This window comes from Alligator sinensis, unplaced genomic scaffold (assembly GCF_000455745.1).
Source record: "Alligator sinensis unplaced genomic scaffold, ASM45574v1 scaffold115_1, whole genome shotgun sequence".
Taxonomy (NCBI): domain Eukaryota; kingdom Metazoa; phylum Chordata; order Crocodylia; family Alligatoridae; genus Alligator; species Alligator sinensis.
The window spans coordinates 2,940,390-2,949,183 of NW_005841895.1; the positions used below are offsets into that span (position 1 = coordinate 2,940,390).

An 8,794-nucleotide genomic window follows, 5' to 3' on the forward strand; every position below is an offset into this window, starting at 1 on the left:
GGAACTGCAGGTGGAATAAACACCCTCCCTGCCCCCTTTGCCTCAGTGGGCCATGCTGGATTGGCATCTGGCTGGGGGCCAGGGTCTGGCCATGCTCCCCACCTCCCAAAAGCCTGGCAAGGGCTGTTTCCTGCCTCCACCTCCAGGCTGGGGTCCCTGCAGTCCAGAATCGGACTTTAAACCCCTCCCCAGACATACTCAGACTAGCCCCTGTCCCCCAGCTCAGCTTCCTTTGGCCACCGTGGAAGGGAAGGGAGGGCTGCTCTAGCACTCCCTGGCTTTTAGCCTGAGCCACTGCAGGGGTGTGCCTGCATTTCTGGAATCAAAAGTGAACATCTATTCATTTGCTTGGCGGTTCAATCTCTGCAGGTTAGATTAATTTGCAAAGATTGAATCAATTCAGGCGCAGGCTTTTTGAATGTCTGTACTTAGCCAAACACACTTTTGCCTTATGCCTGTACCTTTGGGAATGGATCCTACTGCAGGGAAGGCTGTGATAACCAAGCCAGGACACAAAATTTTTGAGTTGCACATAGCTAGAGTCAATGATAGGGCTGTGGCTCAAATGAGACTATGTTGTTAAAAACTTGTTCAAATAAATGAGGAGAAAATCAGAAATAGACAATCACAAGCCAACAGAGAGAAAAATAATGGTTTTTACTTAGCTCCTCCTCTCTCTTCAGCAACTGTATTTAAATTGCTCAGGAGCCACATGGAACCCACAAACCACAGTTTGGCTACCCCATGCTAAAGCAGGAGGGGTGATTAATTGAACTCAGTGGAAGCAGAAATAGGCCACCCCAGGGGAGGGAAAGAAAAAGTAAAAAAGAGAAAAATAAACCCTTGAAGATTTAACATACACCCTCAAGGCGGGGGGATCCAGTAGTTAGCATGGTGGATACAGGCTCTATTTCGTGCGCTGTCCCTTGCTTCCTGTGTGGTGCTAGGCAAGTCATGTGAACTCAAATCCCAATAGGAACTGGGCACCTAACATATCTGGGCATCATGCTTTCTGTGCCTGTCGTCTCCAAAGATAACTAATAGCACTGTCTTACCTCGAGGATAGATGGGAGTATTAAAGATGGTGAGGTGTTCCAATACAGTAATGATGGGAAGGTGGTCAGGTATCTGACATCAGAGAAGTTTTAGCTGGCAGGGTGTTAAGGGTGCTGGCTGTCATGGGGCCTGTTGGCCCCACCATTACTTCCATGGAAGGAGCTGCAATAGTGTCAGCAGCTGTGGGGAGTGTTTGCCAGAAAACCCTAGGGTGGACAAAAGCACAGACTTGCTGGCAAGATTTGTTATACGAGGAAAAATTATTATTATATCTGAAATGACTCAAAGACTCTGCTCTGAATGCCTTCAGGGGAAACCTGTTCATAAAATCTTTGTTACTGGCAGAGACAATTTTTGTTATTGACACAGACATATTGCATATGTCTAAAAAAAGACATTTGTTTTCTCATTGCTTCCTGGATAAATAGGGTCCAATCCTGCAATGCACTGTGTGCTCTGTTCCTTACAAGTCCAGGTCCTAAATCAACTGTTGAGACTAGGTAGGTGGCTAAAGATGCAAGTAGGCGCCTACCAGGAATTAAAAAAACACCCAAGTATTTGAAACATCAGAAATGTTAGCCAATATTAGCTAGAGTTTGTGGGATGCTGAGCTTTTACTTGGAGTCTCACGTGCATTGAAGGCAGTGGCAAAATCTTTCCTGCTTTTTATCAGCTAAATTTGGACCATTTAGTAAAGGTGTTAACATTTTTTTTCCCCAATCGGGCTTTGAGTTCACACATCCAAAGTCTCCCATAAAACATAGGCCTGGAATTTATGCAGGCCATCCCAGAAGGCAAAGACTTTATGGTTTGTTAAGATAGAGACAGACAAATAGAGACAAGATAGAGTTTGTTAAGAGAGACAAATTTTTTGACCCTACACCAGAATTGTCCTCAGAACATAGGAGAGTAGGCCCAAAATATGGTAGACTGTCATAGTTCCCCGATTCTCAAGGCCAGCTCCAGCTGATATAGGCTTCCAGATGTAACCTACACCAGTGACAAGTATGATTAGCATAGTCTAATGGAGCTATGCCATGCCCCTGTCCACTATGACATAATATTTCTCTCTACTGGAGCTGGGGTGGAAAGGAATAAGTGCACCGTGTTGCCTGGAGGAACTCTTTGCTAGGACCTTGTGCAACAGGATCCTAAAAACTCAGTAGATAAATTGGGCCCAAGTAATCCAAGCCATCCATTGAAACTGATCACCTTATTCGATTTGCATAATGATACTCTGCAAAACAATTGGCATGTATTGAACACCACCCACATCCGTGTTTAAAGATTTCCCCCTTGTTTTCCAGTTTGGGCATTCCACATTATAGATGCTTCATCTCCATCTCATTGTTTACATCAAGTCTGGAAATCACCAAGGTCATTGTAAATGAAGTATATAAAAAGTGTTTGCAGAAGTCCATCTCCACATACCAAGCTGTGTGTTTTACTTCTTCATTTATGTAACCTCACATTAAAGGGGGGAAAAAAAAGGAACCGTTTAGCTTTAACATTTTTGCATTTATGATCATAACTCAGAAACCCAGGATAGTGCCATATGAACAATTAGAGAAGGACAATAGAATAGTGTTCATTTCTTTTCTTCTTCTTTTCTTTGTTACATGATAGTTGTCATGCTGAAATCAGTTTTGCTGCTCATGTGAAGATTGTTTGCCCAAGGACTGCAGACCCAAACTCGTAAATGAGTGTGATTCAGTGGTTAAGGTCAGTGCCCTGGCTACATTAGAGTTACTTAAAAATTGGCCTAGTGTTGACAGCAAGAAAAAAGAACTTCCCTTAATGTAAATTGGAAGTAGGAGTTTGTGGCAGCAAGTTTTCTGGGTAGAAAATATATGGGTAAGGATGTCATGATAGTTCTATATTTATTTTTATGCCTGTAGACATTTATATGTAGAGTTAAATTCTCAGATCTTGAGTTCTCTAGGTACAGTTGATTTTTTGACTACATTATGCTCTGCTACTTGGCACCAACTGAATTTATTATGCAGTTAGTGGCAACCATATATACTGAAAGTTAGATATTCCATGCAGACTAGATGAAATAATTTTACTCTAATATGTTTTGGGGTGATTTCTTTCTTTCTTGCTTTCTTTCTTCTCTTTCAGCAATCTACCACTTTCTCCTTACTTCATTCTGCAACTATGTTTCCATATGAGCATAGATTATTTAGTTGTAGCACTCAAAACAGAACTGAAAGGATTTTAGCTCAGAGTCAAAAAGAATGGTTCCTTCTCTCTTTACTCTGCCATGATTTTAGAAAGTAGTGAAATGCCTTCACATACACTTGCAATTGTTTTCAGTCATTTAAAATGTTTTTTGGGGATAAGACCCTAACCAAACACCTAGATATTTCAAGATATTTTGCATTTCTTTTCTTTGGGAACACAGTTATGTTCCAGGTCCCATTTGACTCAATTTCAAATGCTCTCTATTATTTTCGACAGCTAATTGTTTTGTATTACAGATGTAAATATGTCATCCCCCACACACCTCCCAGGAATCTTCCTTAATCACAGGGTACCTACAGACCTTTAGGCAGCCTGTTGGGGAGGCACTCTAACTCATGGCACTTTCCAGAAAGCACCATGAGTTAGAGCACCACTGAACCCAAGAAGCATACACCTGTTGTGTCGGAGGGACTCGATCCCACAGGCACAAACCCTGGCCAGAAGGTGGGGGTGCTCCAGCAGCCTCCCAAGAGGCTGTTGACCCTCCTCCCTCCCCAGCCCCTGCCTCAGAAAGTAGTAAGTGACTTCGCAGTAACCACTGGAACTGCGCAGTCCCAGCAGCACATGGGTCATTTCTGACCCTACTGCACAGTAGCAGTGAGGTACTGTGCAGTAGCTCATTGCTTGGTGTCATGGTTTGTGCCTGCTGATGCTACCTTGCTGTAGCTCATCATTATGGCAGTATAGCATCTCATGTAGATGCGCCTAATAAGTACATCATTTCAGACATTTTATGACCAGTATAAGAAAACCCAACACTACAGGTATTTTGTGACTGAACCCCATATTATCTGACTTCTAGAGAGATTAGTTATTGAAAAAGGAACTTTTTATTTAATACATTTTCTCAAAATGAATACAGGCTAAGAAATGACACTTACCTTCATATAGCTGAAGAGAGAAAGGGAGGTTGTAACAGAGCACAAGTTGGGCTCTGTTACTCACAGGGGCATGAGCAAGCAGTGGAGCAGCTTGCAGGTGACTGCACTTCCAATCAGGCACAACTGCCTGATTGGGAACAGGGCCCAGCTGTTTATTATAAGAACAGGGCTCTGAGCAGCAAAGCTGGCAATCTGCTGCAAGCAGCCAAGGAGATAGCATCACCTGGTTGGACCCGCTGCTCATAACATCTTAGAGGTACAGGGAAGGGGCTATAGAGAAGGTGGAGGCTCATGGTCCTGGGTCATGACTTAAAACTACACCCTGCTGGGGTTGGATGGTGTGGTGATGGTAAGGCAGTCTCTAGGAAATGCCATTCCTGCCCTTCCCAAGGGAAGGGCGAGTATGGGGCACCAGAAAGCCTCATCTCCCACTGCCACCACATTCTTGCCATGGTAGCTGAGTTGTCTCGAATCAGAAGTAGACAGAGGAAAAAGTAGCACAGTGCGGCTCCATGGTATTATTGGACTCCTGTGGCGTTCAGTGCATTTTGTAAAGCCTCCGCTCTTGTCCTTAAGTGAATATGTGGCAATCCCAGCTTTTATTCTTTTAAAAATAACTTTCCAATCTCAGGTTTGTATAGAAAAGCCTGAGGGCATCTCTGACTAGCACCTGAATGTTCCACAACCTGGGTGGTAACTGAAGTACCCCAAATGTGTTTGAGACGGTGCTGTTTTACATGTAAGTCAATCCCAAGGTTTTCTGAATGTTTGAGGCTGGCACTTTTCATAGATTGTAAGGCCGGAAGGGACCTTGGAAGATCATCAGGTCTAGCCCCCTTCACCAAGCAGGAAAGATAACTAGGGGTCAGGTGACCCCAGCAAAGTAACCGTCCAGTCTCCTCTTGAAGATTTTCAGGGTAGGCGATTGCACCACCTCTGGAGGGAGCTTATTGCACAGTCTGAACACCCTGACTATGAAGAATTTTTTCTTAATGTTGAGCCTGAATCCATCTTCCAGGAGTTTGTGGCTATTACTCCTGGTTTTCCCATGATTGGAGTCACAAACTGGAGAACCATATACACAGTTGCAGTTGAAAAGTATTACTCTCAGTTTAATTTGAATGCGTAACACAGACAGACACAACATTTGGGTATCCGGATAGGCTAGAAGTGTGATCTTTACATCAGTACAGCCTTAATATAAGTGCAGTTGTAGTGATTTATGAAGGTGTTTATACCCATGTAACCGATTCTCCTTTGCACGTGTGAAGAAGTGATATTATTAGTACCTCTGTACCCACACTAGTTAAAACAATGCAATTCTTGTTTTAGACAGTCAAGAGGAAGGTGTTAAAATGATGTCTGTTTTAAGGTATTTCATCTCATTAGTATAGCTACAGCAAGTTTAAGGTGACAAATGCTCTTCTTTTCCAGGTCTTGTCTCTGGCCTTGTATATACTGACCCACCTCTTCTGTCGGAAGTTCTGTTGGCAGACAGGAGCTACCATCACCATGGGACAAGTCCATGCACACATATGAACACTTATGGATGTTTTACTGGCAGGACATGAATTGCACCCTTGGAAGGCGCTAGCTTCTCCAGGGATCAGCTGCCAGATCCATTCTTCTTTCTCTTAGCAGAGGGGCAGAAAGGAAGGTTCTGTTAACAGAGGATTTTTACCAGCAAAAAAACTACCTCACACATATACTAGAAAATTAACTAGCCAAGTTATGGTGAAATAGGTTTTCCACCATGATTCTGTCAGCTTCTCTTTGAAGACTCCCTAGAAGAGTGTCGAGATCCCTTCACACGGCTGAGAAAGGAGTGCAAACAGAAGTTAAATAAAAGCCAAGTCAGGTTCTGAAATAACAAATAAAAGAGTCTCCCTTATAATCTGACCAACAAACACATCATTCCCATGTCCAAATAGTAAAGTCAAAGGAACATATTTCTTTATATGTAGTCCACAAAAAGATAGGGACTTCCAACAGTGCTCTGGTGCAAAAATAAAAGGCTAGTTTAAGGATAAGAAAAGTCTTTTTTAAATCGGACTTAGTCTTTAATTTCTTTCAACCATTGTTCTGTATTACTAGCAGCAATCACATTTCCAAAAAACACCCTGTGTAGAAGGGAGGGACCCTTTGTTGAATAAAGTGGACGTGCCCTAACAAATAGGAAGCTTTATAAAAATTCTGCTCCATTTCTGAAAACCCAGACAAGAACTGAGGGAATTTTTGCCTCTCCCCATATTCAGCTTTTCTAAAGAATCATAGTTTAGGGAACATCCCGAGTATTTGCATATGCATGTTAACTTAAGCAACTGAATAACTGGGCTAAATAAATAGCCAGCAAAACCACTCCTCTACATAGCAGACACACCTATAAGAGGTGGTTACATAGCTTCACTGTTTTTTTAAATTATTTAATACTCTATTTGGTAACTGGTTAGTGTGTGGGATAAACACTTTATAATATAGCATGGTGACTTGGTAACCTTGTTAAAATGCACTAACCCCACACCTTCACTTATTCAATTAGAGTGGGTAAAAAAAAGACTGTTGGTGATTGCAGTTTAGTCATACATTTCAGAGGGCTGTTTACCTGTGATTTAAAACCAGTATCTTTTGATCAAAGAGATAAGCTGTCTCCATGCTGTCTGGTGATCAGTATACTCCGACCCTTCTCCACCTTCAATTAATTTCTTTAAGTTTTTTAGTTTACCTGGGTATGAATGAATGCAAGCTTCAAGTTTTCCCAGTATAAGTTTACATGTTATTTTGGTTTTAACATCTGCCACAGAGAATTGCAATGGGACAATCACAGCAATATAATTACTTTAAAGTTGTCATGCGACCATAAAATCTGCAGCTACTTGCTAATGCTGCATTTGGGGTTATTACTAGCCTTTTGGAGGAAGATTTTGGAGCCTAAGACAAGTCCACACAAACCTTATAGCTGTTTCTAGTGTTGGGAAGGATGGTGTAGCTGTGATGGTCCAGCAAATATGTGAGGGAAGGATTTTTTTGGCGGGGGGTGAACTCTTATTGGATCAACTGCATAGTTGGGAGAGATTGTAGACATGCTTGTGGACACAAGGTTCCCTTCCTGCAGTTGCTCCAATAAAAGCGATCACTCCCTTCCAAAAAAAATCCCCCTGCCTCTCACATAGTTCTTACTAGTAATTCCATCTCGAAAACTGCAATAAAATAAATCCAAAGGCATTCTTCTTCCTGGTAGTTTGGCGTGCAAAAGCAGCAAATTAGCATTTGACTTTCTTTTACACTTGTTGATATCACTGGAGCAGAAAGAATTTCAGTGCTCAGCCGCCCACTTCCTGAAGTCAGAAAAAAAAAGATCTGCATTAGGGCAAGTTGCATTGAGATTGTGCCACTGATAACATGAATCATTGATCTGGTTGACTGTTAACAATAGAAGAGAGACTTCTTCTGTCCCATTACAAGTTCCACCATAGAGAACAAGAAATCAGCTCTTTTCCTTACGATCACAATGTCTTTTGTGTCCACGGAAGGACAGTTAAACCTGACACATTTCCTCCTCGTTAAAAATAACCACATTGCAATCAATTGTTACATACAAAACTCCTGTGTCTCAGCATCTTTTTGCTGATGGGATACCAACAATTAGCAATATTTACTTGAAAATAATGTCAGAGACAGACTTAATTGAAGTGCTAAAACTGTGTTTGCTTCTCCTTGTTCAGCACAGCTGAAATAACAAAACCAGTTGGACAACTTTTTTTTTTTTTGGTCAGGTATGTACTGAATTACTGGCAATAAGCTTCAGCGTTTTTGAAAGAGCTCCACAGCAGCCAGTTGATTTCTTCTTCGAGTCCTTCCACTTCTAACCCCTCAGACAGAAACACTTCATTTGACTGGCTTTGTTGCTCTTTTTATGGATACCGGTTGCTGGTTCAGTGTATCCATTTTGTGGCCAATTTTAAAGAATCGAGTAAGAAAACATCATTGGAATTTCTTTTTTTTTTTTAATTCCAAAAAGAGCCCTAATATTTAGGCATCTTTCCCCCTTCAGAATTAGAATTTAAGTTTTACATATGTGAGCATAGAGCTTAAGTTTGACATATGTGATTATAGAGTAAGTGCAAGAGAGCACCCATGCAGGCATGGAAAAAGCACATGCATATGAACAAGCTGCATTTTGCTTTTGTTTGTTTTTACTGTAAAGGGTAATGAATCTTTGGCATATACGGATAAAAAAAAATGAATGTTTTCTGCATACTTTACACTATGCCCCTTAATTTTGAGAGCTGTAAAAAATTATCCTAAAGTTAATGGACAAGCAGCTTGAGTAGGATCTGCAGGATTAGTTGATTCAATCTCTGAAGATTTGTTTAAAATAGGAAAACATGTACTAGGATCATTGCACTCTATCAACAGAACTTTTCTGGCCTCTCCATACACTTATTCAAGTTAAATGCTAAAAGACCCATTTTATGGATGGTAAAATTGAGGCACAGAACCTTAAGTACTTGGGCAATTCTCTGTCCCTATTGACACTTCACTGCACCATTTATATGCTGCTGCTATTCTCAAAGCAGAGTACTGGATACTTGGGGTAGGCATTTTATTTG

General features: G+C 41.4%; 1 long non-coding RNA gene across 1 annotated transcript; it reads left to right on the top strand.

Annotated features, from left to right (window-relative positions):
* The first annotated feature begins 4,372 nt into the window (after nucleotides 1-4,372).
* LOC102377711 lies at nucleotides 4,373-6,552 on the top strand. The gene is made up of 3 exons (XR_323177.3): nucleotides 4,373-4,440; nucleotides 4,816-4,923; nucleotides 5,619-6,552. It is a non-coding gene; the product is annotated as an uncharacterized LOC102377711 (long non-coding RNA).
* Nucleotides 6,553-8,794: the final 2,242 nt, after the last annotated feature.